The 19,626-nt window shown below is 41.8% G+C and overlaps 1 protein-coding gene across 1 annotated transcript in view; it reads left to right on the top strand.

The window, feature by feature from the left end:
- The first annotated feature begins 248 nt into the window (after positions 1 to 248).
- Positions 249 to 19,626, top strand: part of MXRA5 (matrix remodeling associated 5) — a 95,232-nt gene continuing 75,854 nt past the window's right edge. Inside the window, exon 1 of the mRNA XM_077294715.1 lies at positions 249 to 638. The gene's annotated coding sequence lies outside the window, so the exon portion shown is untranslated. The remainder of the gene's footprint in view (positions 639 to 19,626) is intronic.

The raw sequence follows: 19,626 nt of genomic DNA, 5'->3' as shown, positions 1-19,626 counted from the left end.
CAGTGTGTTTGCTCTAGGATTGTTTCTTTGCCTTGGGGAATTTCTCTCTCAGTCAGTCTACCTCTACATCATCTGAGAAGTTCAGGAAACCTCCTTCTAGCATCTCCAGGCTTCCCCTGACTCTGCATCAGGTCCTGTCTGGAGATAGAGCCGCCCACCAGAGAGCACAGGCTGCACACCCCTCCTAAACACTCCACAAAAGAAGGAGGGAGCAGGGCAGGAGTCCTTATTCAAAGGTTCATGCTTCCAGTCTTGCTTGCTCCCTATCTTGGAGGATCACTGCTCACTATTGCTAAATGGATGATGCTGTATGATTCTGAAATGAAATTCTGCTTCAGGCTTCCCTCTCCTTGAAGTTGCCAGATTTCACTAATATTTGGAATATTCTGCATCAGGTTCTGGAGCTGTTCAATGGGTTTGTGCTTTCCTTTGTACTTATCGTGTATGTGTGCTTCTTCCAAGTGGATACAGTGAAAACATTGCACCGATCACAAAGGGTTAAAATACTAAATCACAGGAGGAGGCAGAGTACAGTGGTTCAGAAGTTTTCTCCTAACATCCAAGTTACTGATTCTATTATCAGAAGGATGGACTGTGACAGATTTGTGTGACAGCGCTGCAATATTGCCACCAGCCAGGTATGGTCAAACTCATTCTACCATTTTTCTTGTCGTTTCTATGTTTATGCTCATTTTAACCATGTTTTTAGTTACTATGTTTGTACTAATTTTAGCAATTTTTTATGTACTCTTATAAACATTGTAGATTTTTTTAATATTATAGGAATAGATATTGTGCAGCTTGATGAAATAACTTTGATTTCTATTAAACTATAAAGTGTTAGTACTTTGTAGGGTATTTTGTAAATATTGTATGAAATTTTGATTTGACTATATATTTATTGAAGGCAGCAATATAGTAATAGATGGTTCATTTAGCTCACGATCAATTCTGAATGTGTCTTTTACTGACTGGGAATAGCTTATTTAAGTGATTTATTATTACAGTAGCCGTAGAACAATGGTTAATGATTTTAGTAATTATGAAGGGTACAGATGTACAGTTGTCTCTGTGTGCAGTTTTACCTATAATCCAAGTGGACATTAACAATGTGAAGACAGTACAAGTTTGTAGTAAAACTTTGCCACACTGCAGCTGTTCTGTGTGCCTCTATCCTCAGAGCCAGGCTGTGATCACACCTTTTGGCAGCATATTCCGAAATAACATTGTTCCTTCAGTAATTTTGGAAAACTGTAACTAAAATACTCTACTATGTGTGAGAGTTTGAATAATACCCTATTAATCAGTTTTGGTGTTAGTGTGATGCCTGGACAAATAAGTTTGCCACACAAAATTTGGGGTCAGTGTTGAATGTTAAGAAATTTGCTAAGTGTAGACATCTAATATGCTCATAGATATCCTTAGCTCCTTGTATGCCTATTGTATACATTTGGATGGTATAGGATAATATATTGAGGCAAAGGTATATTGATATACTTTTGGGGGGTCAAAGCAGATGACAGCTATGATAGGCATATAGTTGCATACATACGGGCATATGTTCAGTGGACCACTTTAAATGGCCCCACCTTAGTTGACCTCAACCATGTGTGAACCTAGCCTTAGGCACAATGGCATATTAAGCCTCCTTTTTGCTTCAGTGGTAGGTGGTTGTCATACAAGGGGAGTCTTCTGAGCTGCCATATATGTGGCCAATTTTGAAATAAATTGCCAAATATAGATGAAAGCCCCAATACATCTTTCTGTTTCTCCACTGTTATGGAGTACCGTAATTTGCTCCATTTTATTGGCCTTACTATTTGCTTCTTATTCTCTATACGTTCAATAAATCTTCAGTGATGAATCCAACCCCATGTCTCTACATGCCCCAACACACCTCCTCTCATGGACACATTTGGATAAAGAAAGGTGCATAGTAATCTGGTGCAGGCTAAAACCAGAGTCACTTTACACCAAGAATGGATTAGGAGGTTTCGTGAAGATGAATCTCTGAATATTGCAGTGTTATATTAATACTTTATATCTTACAAATGATGAAGACCCCAAGTATATAATGTAATAGGTGAAGCAGAAACTCTGACTTACGAATGGAAACTTCCATAGATTAAAATAAATCTTTCCATTTGGTTTCATTTTCCTTGGAAAGGTAGCCCCCATCACAGAGTTCAGATAAAGGGTTAACAGTGTTCTTAGAGCTCAGTGAAGTAGCAGAGTTGACTAATGGGAATCATGTGTCAGTGAGGAAGATGGCAGGCAGGGGGCAGGTGTGTCCATAGCCAGCTCACTGACTGCTGCCAGACCTAGGAGTAGGACAATAAAAGTGGATAGCAGGAGGAAAAACTTCCTTAGCTGCTTATGTAGCTGGTTAAGTCATCAGCATATGAATGTGTCGCTGTATTTTACTCTGTTGGAAGACGTAAGAAAATTCTTGCCAAGTAATTCAGCCTCCTGTTGTATTAAATCACACGCCTCCTAAATGTGTCAGGACAGGGCTGAAAGATGACAGTACCTAGAGGCAAGGTGACCAGACCTCCCCTTTTAGAGAAGGCGCCTGTGAAAGTCACGCTGCACGGTAGCCTTTTTTTCTAACGCCCTATAGCAAATATCAGAATCATCATAATAAGCAAATATCAAAAGTCTTTCCTTAGAAAATAAAATACTTTGCTCAGGGGAAGTTTGCTAATATTCTAGGACAGTCTGTTTGGCTTCACTTCTACCTTTTGAGCGTCTTATTTTCACTGGATTTCCTTGACAGCTCCCATAACGTCACAATGACATTTGAAAATTCTAAATAATGCAGTAATTAAAGTAAGATCCGAAAAATAAATAGACTGATCCTCCTCAAAATGACACACTCCTCCTTAAAGGGAATCTGTCAGCAGATTTTTGTGATGTAATCTGATGTCAGTATGTACAACCCCTGGCAAAAATTATGGAATCACCGGCCTTGGAGGATGTTCATTCTGTTGTTTAATTTTGTAGAAAAAAAGCAGATCACAGACATGGCACAAAACTAAAGTAATTTTAAATGGCAACTTTCTGGCTTTAAGAAACACTAAAAGAAATCAAGAACAAAAAATATGGTAGTCAGTATTGGTTACTTTTTTAACTAAGCATAGGGGAAAAATTATGGAATCACTCAATTCTGAGGAAAAAATTATGGAATCACCCTGTAAATTATCATACCCCAAAATAACACCTGCATCAAATTAGATCTGCTCATTAGCTCCAACACGAGAGATGTCAATTGAAACAAAGGAGAGGATTATCAAACTCTTAACAGAGGGTAAATCATCACGCAATGTTGCAAAAGAAGTTGGTTGTTCACAGTCAGCTGTGTCCAAAATCTGGATCAAATACAAACAACTTGGGAAGGTTGTTAAAGGCAAACATACTGGTGGACCAATGAAGACATCAAAGCGTCAAGACCGGAAACTTAAAACAATATGTCTCCAAAACAGGAAATGCACAACAAAACAAATGAGGAATGAATGGGTGGAAACTGGAGTCAACATCTGTGACCGAACTGTAAGAAACCGCCTAAAGGAAATGGGATTTGCATACAGAAAAGCTAAACGGAAGCCATCATTAACACCTAAACAGAAAAAAACAAGGTTACAATGGGCTAAGGAAAAGCAATTGTGGACTGTGGATGAGTGGATGAAAGTCATATTCAGTGATGAATCGCAAATCTGCATTGGGAAAGGTGATGATGCTGGAACTTTTGTTTGGTGCCGTTCCATTGAGATTTATAAAGATGACTGCCTGAAGAGACCATGCAAATTTCCACAGTCATTGATGATATGGGGCTGCATGTCAGGTAAAGGCACTGGGGAGATGGCTGTCATTACTAGCAATGAGCGAATATACTTATTACTCGAGATTTCTCGAGCACGCTCGGGGGTCCTCCGAGTATTTTTTAGTGCTTGGAGATTTAGTTTTTCTTGCCGCAGCTGAATGATTTACATCTCTTAGCCAGCATAAGTACATGTGGGGGTTGCCTGGTTGCTAGGCCATCCCCACATGTACTTATGCTGGCTAACAGATGTAAATCATTTAGCTGCGGCAAGAAAAACATAATCTCCGAGCACTAAAAAATACTCGGAGGACACCCGAGCATGCTCAAGAAATCTCGAGTAACGAGTATATTCACTCATCACTAGTCATTACATCTTCAATAAATGCACAAGTTTATGTTGACATTTTGGACACTTTTATTATCCCATCAATTGAAAGGATGTTTGGGGATGATGAAATCATTTTTCAAGATGATAATGCATCCTGCCATAGAGCAAAAACTGTGAAAACATTCCTTGAAAAAAAGAAACATAAGGTCAATGTCATGACCTGCAAATAGTCCGGATCTCAATCCAATTGCAAATCTTTGGTGGAAGTTGAAGAAAATGGTCCATGACAAGGCTCCAACCTGCAATGCTAATCTGGCAAGTGGCAACAGCAATCAGAGAAAGTTGGAGCCAGAATGATGAAGAGTCTCATTAAGCCCATGCCTGTTGTGAATTCCGTTCTGGAGCTCCCTCCTGTGGTTGCTAATGGTATTTTTGTGAGTTCTGCCCTTGGGCTCCCTCTGGTGGTTTCGAGTGGAACTGCTGCTGCGTTAGGTAGCTGTAGCAGCTGCCATCACTGATCGCCTTGCCTGGGTTTGTTATTTAAACCTGCTCTGGGCTTTAGTTCATGCCAGCTGTCAATGTCTTAGGTTGGATTTGGTTCTCTCCTTGGATTTCTCATATGGCCTGTCCTTGTCAGCAAAAGATAAGTTCTGCTAGTTCTTGTTCGTCCATTTGCTTTGGACATTACTGCTTTGCAAATATGTCTCTTTTTGTCCAGCTTGTCACTATGTCATATTCAGGCTAGCTGGAAGCTCTGGGAAGCAGATTTGCCCCTCCACACCGTGAGTCGGTGTGGAGTTCATTTTTTGTAAACTCTGCGTGGATTTTTGTAGTTTTTAATACTGACCGCACAGTATCCTTTTCTCTCTGTCTATCAAGTTTAGTATTGGCCTCCTTTGCTGAAAACTGATTTCATTTCTGTGTATGTCATTTCCCTCTCCACTCACAGCCATATTTGTGGGGGGCTATCTTTCCTTTTGGGGTTTTCTCTGAGGCAAGATAGCTTTCTATTTCCTTCTTTAGGGGTAGTTAATTCTTAGGCTGTGAAGAGGTGTCTAGGGAGAGTCAGGAACATCCCACGGCTATTACTAGTGTTGTTGTTAGGATTAGGGATTGCGGTCAGTAGAAATACCACCTCCTCAGAGCTCGTCCCATGTTGCGTTTTAGCCACCAGGTCATATCGGTGTGGCCTCTTAACCACCAGGTCATAACAATGCCTCAGAGACTGCAAGCTGTTATAAATGGTGCAACAAAATACTAGTGATGTTTTGGAGTGTTTTTTTGTTTGTTTTTCTTGATTCCATAATTTTTCCCCTATGCTTGGTTAAAAAAAGTAACCATTACTGACTACCACATTTTTTGTTCTTGATTTCTCTTAGTGTTTTTTAAAGCCAGAAAGTTGCCATTTGAAATGACTTTAGTTTTGTGCCATGCCTGTGATATGCTACAAAATTAAACAACTGAATGAACATCCTCCAAGGCCGGTGATTCCATAATTTTTGCCTGGGGTTGTAGTAGCAGCTGAGATGCAGATTTCAGGGATATATCACTTGTTAGGCTGTGTGGTATTGTTTACTTACAATGAAGGTTTAACCACCAGGAGATAAACAGTGCCCGGACTGATGTGCCAATGAGTACTGGTCCAACCACACCCCCACTTCTGATAAGCAGGTTACTGTCAATAGACAATGTACATAGACAGCTGTGGTGTGGGCAAGGTTGGCTTTCTGAGTTCTGCTACATCTAAAACTCTAATTGTGTCACAATTGCTGCACCCAGTAAGCTAAGTGATACATTTTTGGAATCAGGGTCTCTTCTCTTACATTATGCTGCTCTCAGATGGGGCTGCAAAAACCTGGTGACGGGTTCCCTTTAAAGTAAAAGTTCACCTTTGATTTTTCAGTTGGCAGCAGATTATATGGTTTCTCTAAAATAATGCATGTACATGACTATATTTATTGTGCATAGTGTCCACAGATAATTTTAAGCTAATGTATGTGGATATATCCAGGGTTCATCTAGTAATTTACTTAAAGTTTGTGGTCTTCAATCTGTGGCTCTTGACCTGTTGACCACTGTACTTCTATATACCTCCATGTTTACATGGCATAGTTAGATAGAGTGCTGTATAAAGACATATAGATTTTTTCAGTTGTGAATCAGGTTCTGTTGGAAACTGCATTACCAAAAGCATTGGCAATGGCCACAATGTTAAAGGATGGGATTTCTAAGAAGTGAGAGTATGGAAAAAAGTCCAAAAAGGATAGCACTGAAGTCATGGTGTGAGAAGTGACAATCCTTTATTATTAAGTCATCATGGAGCTCCAGTCTATTGCATGACACTGTTTCATGGGCGAAGTACCGCCATGTTGCACGTCATTTAGAAGGTTGTCTCATAAAGACAACCCCCTAGGTTGCCTCATTAAGGGAGGACCTCTCTTGGGACCATCTTATTATGAGCCACAAGGGAAAGCTACTCTCTAAGAGCTATCCTCTATCTTCAAGACTCAACCCATCCATGCTTTACATGGGCAGTCATACTTTTGAATAGTCCGCCTGATTTCCTGATTTGTTGCCCCTTGTAGCAAACTTCATATTTTTGCTATTTTCTTTGATACTTGCTAAAAACGCTGGCATTTTTTCAATGATCATATTGGGATATGGTTTGATGGTTGCTAGTAATGCAACCCATTTATTAAGTGAAGAAATATGGCAAACAGACCGACAACTAAAGCAACATTTTTACATTTCTCAATTCATATGCTTGTCTGTAGGGATTCATGCCCGCAGCATGTGAAACATCAGAATTAATTACACATGCTTTAAAAATGTCTTAAATCATTGGATTTTTTGCTGAGTTTGGCCCGGTGTGAGCTGTCTGTTACTGACATTGTTTCTTCATAATAGTAAAGACTCATTGATTTCATAGAGCAGTGATGCCTGTAATAAGTTCCATCACTGCGGAACCTTCACATGATGGATGAAGACGACAGCACGGGTGGAGGGCAGACGCATGCAGTATTATATACTGATTAGTCAGACCCTGGCAGATGCCAATGTTTTGGGATCTCTTCAATAGCACATCTTGCAGTAAAAATGTACTAATCAGCTCCAGAAGTGGCTTCCATCCAGATCCGACCTATATTACTTCATAGTCTTACAGATGAATGGAGTCCCCTATACATATGACTATGCCAGATGCACATTGTAATGAGAATAAATTCAGGGGGAGATTTTTTAATAGCAGTAAGATGCATGAAAAAAAATATGTGGCATAATAAAATGAAAACTGTGAAGAAGAAGAAAATAACAAAACATAAAAAACAATTTTTTTGGTGCAGTTTCCACATCTTTCTACCACACATTCATGTAGCTTGAGTTTGTGCTTGGTGATACTCAGTTATCGTCATCATTGTGGATACATGGAAGTGTTGGCTGTATGGAGCTTGGCACATATGGCCGACTTTATGTCATGCTGCCTTTCCCGTGACCCTCACGTTTCATTCATCTTAGCCAAAAAAGAGTAAGGGTTGTTCACCCTGATAGATCCACGCTACAAGCAGAACTTTGCATCTCTTCTTCCTGAGGTGGAGAGGTCTTCTAAAATGATGCTATACCAGAAGGCCATTGAGGAAAATATGTTGAAAAATTCCCATCTGACAACACTAGCGGCAGGGGGCAAACTTCCTTGCCCAACCAAGGAAGAGAGGTCAGGGAGACATATAACAGAGGCAGGAGTACACTGTCAAAGACAAGGGGCAAGTTCATGATACCAGCCCAGTGCCTGATGACCAGGTATTTTTGACAAGGAGGGAAATGTTTTTAAAGATAGTGACACAGTACCTGGCTGACAAACCCTACATACTACCCAATTCCTTTGCAGCTTTCAACTATTGGGTATTAAAGCTGGACACCTGTCATGAGCTATCACTCGATGTCTTAAAGGTGTGGTTCCCTGCTGATAGCATCCCACACTTTTCCACACCACAAGCTGACAGCAGTACATAAAGTCTTTGGAATATTCACTATTTTAATGAGGCCTGCCAGTTGTTACCTTTCGGGGGTCTATGGATGACCCTCCTCATAATTTCTGTCTGGCTTCACACTTTCTGCAAAGCCTTTATGACTGTATCTCAGCTACACTTTCAAAATATATAATATTCATATAAAATCTAGAGTGCAAGATGGCTAGTGTGATGCATTATGGTGGTATGTACAATTTACAAAAAGAGTAGAAAAATTTTCAGGATTAGATTACTAATCCATATAGTATTACATGCTTTCTGTCACATTTTAGTGGTATATAGAAATACAAACAAGCGTTGCAGTCCAAAAAAGCGTTTTTACTTGTCTGTTCACATTTCTGACCCATACACTATTCTGTGATCTGGGGTACATTTTTGTGATATATCAGACTAAAAAAAACATTTAAAAATTGTGCTTGGTTACATTTCTCAGCCACACAGTATTATTTATTCTTGGGTACATTTCGTTGGTATATAAACCTCAAAAAACTTGTTCAAACTTTATTGGTATTATATTACTCATCCATAGGGTATTACATATTTTTGGGTTCATTTTGTTGCTATATAACCCTCAATTAACTTGATTTAGTTGGTAATATATTGCTCATCCATAGGGTATTACATCTTCTTGGGTACATTTCTGGCTTATAAAAGCCTCAAAAAACTTGTTACAAAATATTTTTTATTATATTGTTCACCCATAGGGTATCACATCTTCTTGGGTACATTTCTTTGCTGTAAAGCCTCAAAAAATGTGTTAAAACATTTATCGGTATTATATTTCTCAGCAATAGACTATTCCGTGGTCTGTAGTTCATTTTGTTGTTATAAAAGCATAAAAAAAGTGTTAAAAAATTTAGGCTGCATGCAGACATTGCAGATTTGGGGCGTTTTTGTCTCGTTTTTTCTGCACGGATTTGTGTCAAAGCTTTAAGCAAAATCTGATGCCAGAAAAGTGAATGAGAAACTTGACTTGTCAGGCACACATTGAGTATTTTTGACTTGCAGATTTGTTGCAGAAAATAATCTGCTGCCTATCAATTCTCTGTGCACTTTTCACCATTGACTTCACTCAAAATCAACCATAAACACAGGTAAAAACGCAACAAAAACGTGAGTTTTGCATCTCCGCTTTTCTTGCCTAGAGATGCAGAAATGGTGCAGAAATTTTACTCAATGTGTGTACATATCCTTATCTGTATTGTATTGCTCACCCATTTTCAGACCTCAGAGCACAACAGAATACATTTGAAACCCAAGCCAGATCTGTAAATGTATTCAGACCCCAGAAGAGAAGTTAGAATAAATTCAGACCCCAAGCCAGACCCCAGACTAGAATATGAACCCTAGACTAGAATTTCAAAATCCAGACTTGAATACAATAAATAATTTGCACCTCAGACCAGATTCCAGAAACAGCAGATACACTCCTGACTTCTTGGTTCATCTTCAGCTTTAAAGGGGTTGTCCAACTACTAGTTGAACCCCTTCTTGAACTAAATATTTGGCCCCAATAAATTAAAAAAAAGTGAGCTTAAGTTTTTTATTTTATCATGGCCAAACATTTAGTTCAGGAATGGGTTGTCCAAGTAGTGGACAACCCCGTTAAGGGCCAATGCACTCAATGTTCTAGAGCTGACATTGCCAGAGCCTTATGTGTGCTATGTTCAGATGAAAAGTAATAGCCTGGGATCAGACAGTGCAAGTTTTATTACCTATTATGTAGTGAATAAAGGCCAAGAATAATGATCCGTTAAGAAAAAATAGCCCTGTTATATGGAGCCAATAACTGAGACCTTTCCCTCTGAATTTGGTCGTAACCAGGCTCGAACAGGCCCACCGGAGAATCGGGGATTCTCCAGTGGGCACAGGCACTGACACCTGCTGGCATACTGGCCAGCAGCTGCCTAGGGCCCCCACTGCTCCACGGTCCCCCAACCAGTGGCTATGGGGCCCCTGAGTTAAGGAAGCCCGCCCTGTGCCAGTAGCAGCAGCAGGAGACAGGATCCTCTCCCCACTGCTAAAGCAAAATTAATGTTCACGCTTCCTCATACCCCTATGGGCGTGGAGAGGCGTGAATACCATTTCTTTTTAATAGCCGGCAGCATTAGCCGCAGGCTGCAGCTAACACTGCCCGCATGTAAAGCCCCACCACCGCACCACATACACACACTCACACACAGCACCGCACACATACACACACACGCAGGCACACAGACTCACAGAGCAGCTCACCTCCCAGCGTCCTGCTTCCTGTCTGAGAGCCCAGCTCGAGGACGTAATCATCCAGCGTGCTGTCTCAGTCAGAAAGCTTCCAGCAAGGAAGAGGCTGCTGGGATGAGCTGCTGCTGTGGGGAGGTGAGCTGTGCTGTGTGCCTGCATGTGTGTATGCATGTGTGTGATGAGCTGCTGCTGCGGTGAGCTCTGTGTGTGTGTCTATGTGTGTGGTGTGTGGGAGGGTGGTGAAGGACAATGATATTGGTGGGGGAGACAATGATGGAGGTGATGGGCAATGATGGTGGCGGGGGAGACAATGATGGAGATGATAGGCAATGATGGTGGGGGGAAGACAAAGATGGAGGTGATGGGCAATGATGGTGGTGGTGGGGAGGCAATGATGGAGGTGAGGGGAGGCAATTATGGAAGTGATGGGCAATGATGGTATGGGAGACAATGATGGAGGTGTTGGACAATGATGGTGAGAGAGGGAATGATGGAGGTGATGGGCAATGAGGGTGAGGAAATTCAATGATGGTGAGGGGAGGCAATGATGGAAGTGATGGGCAATGATGGTGGGGGAGGCAATGATGGAGGTGATGGGCATTGATGGAGGTGATAGGCAATGATGGTGGGGGAGGCAATAATGGAAGTGTTAGGCAATGATGGTGGAGAAGCAATGATGGAAGTGATGGGCAATGATGGTGGTGGGGGGAGGCAATGATGGAGGTGATGGGCAATGATGGTGGTGGTGGGAGGCAATGATGGAGGTGATGAAATGGGCAATGATGGTGGTGGGGAGGCAATGATGGAGGAGATGGGCAATGATAGTGGTGGGGGAGGCAATGATGGAGGTGATGATGGAGGTGATGAAATGGACAATGATGGTGGGGGAGTAGGCAATGTTGCAGGTGGTTGAATGGGCAGTGATAGGGTGGTGGGGGAGAATGAAAGCGGTGGTGGGGGAGAAGGCAATGATGGAGGTGGTGATGAGGACAATGATGGGGGTGGAGAGGGGCTGCATTATACTTTATGAGGGTGCTATATTATATTCTGTGGGGGGACTGCATTACTCTCGGGACTATATTATGTTATGGGGGGCTACATCATACTATATGAGGGGGCTACAGTATACTCTGGGGGGCTGCACTACATTCTGTGGTGGTGGGGCTGCATTCTCTCAGGGGACTACATTATGTTCTGGGGGCTACATCATAATATATGAGGGGGCAGCATTATGCCCTATGAGTGGGCTACAGTATACTCTATGGGGGGCTGCATTATATTCTGTGGTGAGCTGCATTATACTATATGAGGGGGCTGCATTATACCCTATGGGGGTGCTACATTATATTCTATGGTAGGGACTGCGTTATACCTGAGGGGGTTGCATTATATTTTGTGGGGTGCTGCATTATATTCTATGAGAGGGGACAGCATTATATTTTGAGGGGGCTACATTATATTCTGTGTGGGGGCTACCCCAACCCTTGCTACATAATTAAGACGTGAACTACCTTATATTATACCCTGATATTAGCACTTTTTACCACACAATTGGTGGTCATGTATCTATTTCTATGTAGCTACATAGTGGGCCCCAAGTATGATTTTCTCTGGTGGGCCCAAGATGCTTCAGTCTGACGTTAGGACACAATAGGTCACACATAAACTAGCTATATGTGTCCCTATCCTAACAAAAATGTTGGTCTTCTTATGCATTGCAATCAATTACAACGCAGCTTTCATTTTTAGGACATCGGATAGGTTGACATAAATGACAAGCCAGTTTTATTCATAAATAAGAACCTAATTGTTAGGGTTCGCTCACATCTGCATAGATAGACTGATAGAATTTCACAAGCCCCCTACAAATAATAAACGTGCACCCTTTAGTGTCTTTCACGTAGCACTAAAGGCTGTTTAGCTTTGTTTAAACTAACAAATAAATATATAATGTAAAGAAAACAACATGGGGACCCCCTATTTTTGATAACCAGCAAAGGTAAAGCAGACAGCAGTTAAATTATGTTATTGGGCTGGGAAGGTCCATGGTCCATAGGCCCTTCGAAATTAAAAATATCCCAGCTGCCCCCTATCTATCACTCTATCCATCTATCTATCTATCTAGTTACACAAAAATTGCTGCATTAGTTTTGTAAACTAGCCTTAAGTTACAGTACATACAGTACAGTATTATAGTATGTAAAAGATTATGTTGAAAACACATCATATGGATGTCATACGGATGCTAGGCAAGAAAAAAATTGTAGACTCGCACTGTACCCGCATTATACTCGTTTAATTTTTCAGGATGAACATCGGATAGATTTATTATACGCTGACGTGTGTGAACTCTTAAAATGATGCTGGAGCTCAGTTATCTCAACTGGAGCACTTGGTTATCAACATTGGCTTAGGCTATAACTTTAACCAGTCACCTGCCACACACTATGAACATTCAGCAAGTGGTCTTTAGCTTTCATTTTAGTCCAGCCACCTGTGTTTTTTACAGTTTATAGTATCACAGCTGGACAAATATGTAAAAAAATAAGTGGATGTTCCTGACAGCCGCAAAACCTTAGAGGGCGCTGTAGCAAATTCAGCCTATTACTGTTTATATTAATTTTAACATTTTTACACCATTTTTCAAAGGGGTGTCCCTCCAGAAAAAAAAGATTTAATGTTTTTAAAAAGGTAAAGTTGATACTTATTTATATACTTAATTAAGGAAAGATGCTGCTGACCTCAAGATATCACTTCCAGTCTGTAATCTTGGCAGCTTCTTTTTGGCTTTTCTTCTACAATTGTTCGGCCAACAGCTATCTAATTATATGGCTAGCTCTATACATACATCATTAGTCATATGCTAACTTAAGTGCATTTACACTAAAAGAACAAGCATTTCTTGGAAAGCTCTTCACATTTATCTTTAAGGGTAAACAGGCTCGCCCAACGAATGAGTAAGGCGTTTGATCGTCAGGTGAGGTGAACTTTCATGCTGCACAAACAATCATCTTTCTCAACAGCACATTATACTGTACTAGAAGTAGGCCTGATAGTATCGCATCGGGAGTGTGGTGAAATTTATTTTTCAATATTTATCCTGGGACCAGTGGTGTGGTTATTAGATTTTAATATGTTTTTATTGTGGAGTATTGGTTTCTGTATTCAAAAAACTTTTGTATTTTTTGACTATCTAGTCTATACCCTTCTGGGTGTGCATTCTTTTCACGTGGCCCTCTTTTCTTCTTTTTTGGTTCAGTACGCTTTTTGGCCACGCACTGAATTGCACCCCTAAAGTTATTGTACATATATGATATTCTTCCCAACTTGTGGTGCTCCCCTACCTACTTACATCCCCGAGTGTGGTGAAATTAACATTTGTGTATAGATAGACGTCACCGCTATTCCCCACGCAGGCGCAGTAACAGCAGTTGTGGCTGTTACTGCGCATGCGCGGGAATAGCGGAGACGTGTATGTCACTTGTGCAGGCGCAGTTCGTGGCCTTGCACAAATGACACTGCCACGGTGCCTTATGGGATTCAGGGACCGCGGCCGGAAGTCCCAACTGGTGATTATATTATAGGATAATCATTACTCACGTTGCCAAGAACAATGGTGGCTTAAGCACACTGAATGATCTATTCTATACAGATTGTTTAGCTCATGTGTGTGTAAACAGATAATTAAACGACGAATGATCGGCAAACAAGCTGCTGTTCGTTGCTCGTGTAACGTCACCGATGGTCATTAAGTATAAATTGGCTTTAAGTTAACTCTATCCTGTGTCAAATCATAAGTGGAATTGCAGTGCACCCAAGACTAGTATTGATATCATGAGGTTGTAGTATATGTCTTAATTTAAGTACACTAGTACATTTCAAGATTATTTTTTTCATGCCACGCAGCCGCTATGAGTACACTGGGCATTTAAATTTCAATGGTATCTGCGTCTTCAGCATGCTGATACTGATAAATGCCGTGATACAACACGGAGCTCTGAGCTGCCTGTACCACTGTTCTGCCTGTGAGTCTCCACACAGTAGTCATCAATGTCACTGCAGCCTTAAGTCCAAATAGTATACAGACTGGAGCAGTAAGTTAGGGGAACAAGCGCAAGGTATGTATTATTTTTTTTATAAAGTCAGGCCACTTCTTGATACTAAGTCAGGTTACTGAGGGGGCATCAAACTGTGTGTGAAACTGTAGGTACCATTATATTGTTGAGGGATTATACTGTGTGGGGACAGTAGCAAAATCATACTGTGTGGGTCTCTTGGGACATTGTACTGTTTGGTAGACTGTAGGACCATTATACCATTTGTGGCATTGTGGGACCATCATTGTAGGTAGAGCACTATCTGTGGCAACATACTGTTTGGATTCTGTGATGCCATCATACTTTTTGGGTTGATGTTGGATCATAATACTGTGTAGGGGCATCAAACTGTGTGTTAATCATTGGGGTAATATTTTGTAGGACTTTCATACTGTTTCAGGAGCTGTGGGAACCCTCATTTTTTGCTGGGCAGCACACTGGGCTCTGGGACTATCATATCACGTGGGAGTCTGTGGGAATATAGAAGCATTATAATGTGTAGAGTGAATTGTGGAGGCATCATACTGTGGAGAATGTCCTGGGAAAGCTTCATAATGTGTAGAGAGGATGAACTGTAGGGACATCATACTGTAGGGTAGGGCATTGTGAGGGCATTATGCTGTGTGGGGCCATCATACAAGTGACTTGGCAGTTGGGTCATCACATGATATGTGAGAGGGGTACTTTTTACATCTAGGTTTTCCCACACCTGGGCAAAAAATCAGTTTACGCCCATCCTCCTATACACTGCTTAAGTGGTTTGTATAGTTGTTACTGCTCATATGCAATACGCGTACTTACAGTTGAGTGCTGACAAGCTGCTCTTCCTTATTCTCTCAATGTTGAGGGAAATATGAAATCCCCCGCTTTACTGGAAGAAGCAGAAAGAGAAACTAGTCAGCACGTAACAGTAAATATGAAATATATATGTGAAATATGAAAATCGCATATGAGTGATAATGTGAGGATTGGCCATATGGTGACTGCTGGAACTGAATCCTGACATTGGGTATATTACATGCTGTTAGGATTGCATGCTACACTGCTAGAGTGATTTATTGTATAATTAAAGGGGTTGTCCAGGTTATTGTTGAAAGTCTGCAGTCATTTATGCTAGTGCAGACTTTTGAATCTTCACAGTGTGCGCACTGCATGCTGTCAGGATTCTCTCACAGGCAGTTATGTGAGAACAACTATGCAGTTTATATTCTTCTGGCCACATTCCAACTAAATGTGCATGACTTTGCGTAATATGTGTGAATTCAGCAAGAAATGCACGTCTAGTTGCCATGTGACTGTATGTTTGAAAATTGCATTTACGTGAACTCCCACTCTCACTACTGGCACTAGAGAATCCTGACAGCATGTAGTTTGAGGATTCAGAAATCTGCAGTCAACCCCTTTAATGCTCTTAACACAAATAGAAGTGTAGTAACAAGGGTCAGATGGCACAATAATTTTGTAACATGGCCATGTGTTCACAATCTTACAAGTTATGGATTGTTACATATATACAGCATTAGAACCAATAACGCACAGGAATACAGCATCATAACCATCAACAGTTCAGAAATACATCTTTAGAACCCCTACCAGTACAGAATCAATGCATCACAACCCACATCCGTTTAAAAGTGCATCACTAGTATCACCATCAGTACATGCATGCATCACAAGAAACAACATTAGTAAAGGAATACATCACCTCAACCTCCATAAGTACAGAAATATAGCACAAGAATCACCATCAGTACATGAATACATCACCAATCTTAGTACAGCATTCAATTGTAATATAACTCCAGCCCAAAATACAATTGTATCACATTCACCTACAATGAGATTTGTTTTTCCAGCCACCATAAGACTCCAGACTATACAGGAACCACTGTGCTGATGAAACGCAGGTAGTATCACAAGTAAACATTTACATCCAAATACATTATAGATGATATCTTTTCTGATCAGAGTCTTTCTTTTTCTTTTCTTCTTCATCTTGTCCAGACATCATGATGACTTTTCACATCCACAACTTGTCTCTGCAAACTTTTCTCTCCTCTTCTTTATGCAGTACATCCTGACACTGTATCCTTACAACTAACAGTTGCTTCCCTCTTGCTGCTCAAGGCATCTCCTGGCTAGATGAATTAATGCGCTTTCTGACATCCAGTACACAGTAAATTACACCCGCAGTTGATATTAAAAGTAGAGCAGCAGCCACAAGGAGTGAGGATCGTTTTCTCTTTTAGCAAGTCTCTAATTTTTTCAGAACTTTTATTTATTTCCAATAAAGCATTGAACCAAGGAAAATTGAGTGCCAACTTTGTTTTGCTGTTATACCTCCTTGCTGCACAGGCTGTCGTGTACCCAAGATGCAAAAGAGCTGTCATTTTCTGTGTTTATAACTGATTTATTATTTTTTTTACACTATATTGGGAATTGCAAACCTGAACAAGGGATTTGCAAACTAATTTTTCCAATCTCAGAGCTTAAGAGTTCTTGGTTTTGCTTGCAAAACCTGTAGAAAAGCATGGTTTTTCAGTCCTTATTCCCCACAACAAGGTAACACTGTTTTTGGTGCACACATCAGTCTGATACAGTGACTTACAAAAGTTTTCCCCCTTGGCTTTTTACCTATTTTGTTACATTACAACCTGCGTTTAAATATTTTTGCAATCCGACTTGTGTGTGATGCATCAGCACTAAATAAAATAGTCAAAGTCAGTGAAGTGAAGTGAGAAAAAAATAGGCATACATTTAATCTATGGAATCAAATAACTAATAAATGGCATGAGCATACAGTATGTGTTAGGTGTCGAGTTCCCGCTGCTGCACAGGCATGGAGTACAGTATGGAGCACTGTGTGTCCATATTTTTTTCTGTTTATAATTATTGTTTATGAAACAGTGTGCTCAGCAGTGCTAAATGGGTGTGGTTGGGGCGTGGATATGGGTGTGACTAGTTGTGGAATGGGTGTGGTCTAAAATTTGTTGCACGCGCCACTACCTTTATCCCTCTTTGCCTTCTTCAAAAGTTGGGAGGTGTGGCACAGGGGGAATCTCGAACCATGTCCTCTGCGGTCTCTCATTTTTCCCCAGCCGCAGAGGAGCCTGCTCAGCAGAGACGTCAGTCCCAGCATCTAGGTCAAGCTGATGCTGTATGTCTGGTTACTGCTGCTGTTCCAGGTCCAGCTGTTGTAACCAGCATTAATCAGCGGCAAGAAGATGCTCCAGGGACTACTAAATCCTGTTTTTTGTTTACTGAGCATCTACTGGGATGACCTCTCATTTGAGGTCGGAGGTCACATGCTCAGGTCCTGTAGCGGCTCTTATTGGACCACCAGGAAGGTCCTGGAAGGCTGCGACTATAAAAGGTTCGCTAATATAGACCTGACTATGTGTGTGCTGTGAGAATGACTCTGGTGTATACACCCTAATGATTCCTTTCCCTCTGGTTGTTGTCTGGGTATTAGGGTGAGTGGAGCAAATAGTTATTTGTTCACTGAAACTCCTGTTCCGACCTTATTCCTCCTCCCGATGCCAGATAAGTTTACTGGCGACAGTAAGCTGTGTAGGGGATTTGTGAGCCAGTGTGCAATACACCTTGAGCTCCTGGCTGCACGTTTTCCCACAGAGCGGGCAAAGGTGGGATTCATAATATCCCTCCTGTCGGACAGGGTACTGGAGTGGGCTACTCCGCTGTGGGAGTGCAACAATCATGTGGTGCAGAGTGTTCCGCGGTTCCTGAGCGCTCTGAAACAGGTCTTTTTGGGAGCTCGAGTTACCCATAATACAGCGCTCCAACTGCTGGTATTGACACAGGGCTCGTCCATGGTCAGACATTTTGTCGTCCACTTCAGGACTTTAGCATCAGAGCTGGAGTGGCTGGATAAAGTCCTCATCTCACTTTTTGGAGGGGGCTGACTGACCATGTGAAGGACGCTTTGGACACTAGGGAGTTCCCGCCACACAGGAAGAGCTAATAGCGGTATCAACTTGCATTGACCTTCGCTTTAAGGAGCGAAAGTTGGAGCATGTCCAGTGTAGGCAGAGGTTTCGGCTGGCTCCCACCTTCACCAAACCTCTGGAATCTCCGATCCAGGCATCAGAGGCACATGAGGCCATGGAGGTGTCACGAGCGGAATCTAAGTCCGGACCGCTCGTGCACTCAAGGTCTGTCAAGTCTGCCGACAGTCAGGACATCTTACCTCCAGATGTCCTCAGCGGTCTGGAAAAGGTCACCGTTCAGTGACCGCAGGAGGTGATTCACTAGACACAGCAGCCTTTCCTCCAAATTACCATAGGCCCATCCACTCATACGGTAGAGCTTTACATGGATTCTGGGGCGGAGGGCAATTTCATGTCATCTGCCTTCACCCAACGGCACGCAATACCCTGGTGATGCTCACCAAACCACTGACCGTACAAGTGGTAAATGGGTCGACACTGCCCTCAAAGATAACATCTCACACCATTCCATTTACCCTATTTATGTCTCCGCCCCATTAGGAAATTATCTCCCTGCTTGTCATTCTCAAGGGAATTGATGAGGTCCTGTTAGGGATACCTTGGCTACATTACCACTCCCCCCATATAAAGTGGTCCACAGGGGAAATTTTGGGATGGAGTGAATCCTGTGAGGGCAGATGTCTGAGAGAATGCATTCAGGTTGCTACTACTGAGGTACCTGCAGATCTTTCCTTTCTCCCCAATCATTGTTGGCCCTATGCGGATGTGTTCTCCAAGAAGGCTGCGGAGAGCCTTCCGTCTCACTGCCCCTATGACTGTCCTATTGACCTCTTGCCTGGTGCAGAGCCTCCCCAGGGATGAGTCTATCCCCTATCTCTCCCGAAGATGGAGGCGATGACCCAATACATCCAGGAGAATCTGGCAAGAGGATTCATTAAAAAGTCAGTGTCACCTGTAGGGGTGGGGTTCTTCGTGCAAAAGAAGAATGGAGAACTATGTCAATGCATAGATTAGAGGGGTCTTAACGCCATCACTGTTAAGAACAAGTGCCCTCTGCCCCTGATATCTGAGCTCTTTGATAGGTTGCAGGGAGCGAGGGTATTTACTAATCTTGATCTGCGGGGTGCTTACAACCAGATTCGCATCCGTGAGGGGGACGACTGGA

The sequence above is a fragment of the Ranitomeya variabilis genome, chromosome 3 (genome assembly GCF_051348905.1).
Source record: "Ranitomeya variabilis isolate aRanVar5 chromosome 3, aRanVar5.hap1, whole genome shotgun sequence".
Taxonomy (NCBI): domain Eukaryota; kingdom Metazoa; phylum Chordata; class Amphibia; order Anura; family Dendrobatidae; genus Ranitomeya; species Ranitomeya variabilis.
Note: the sequence above shows the minus strand (reverse complement) of the source record. Positions and strands in the feature narration are given on the sequence as shown.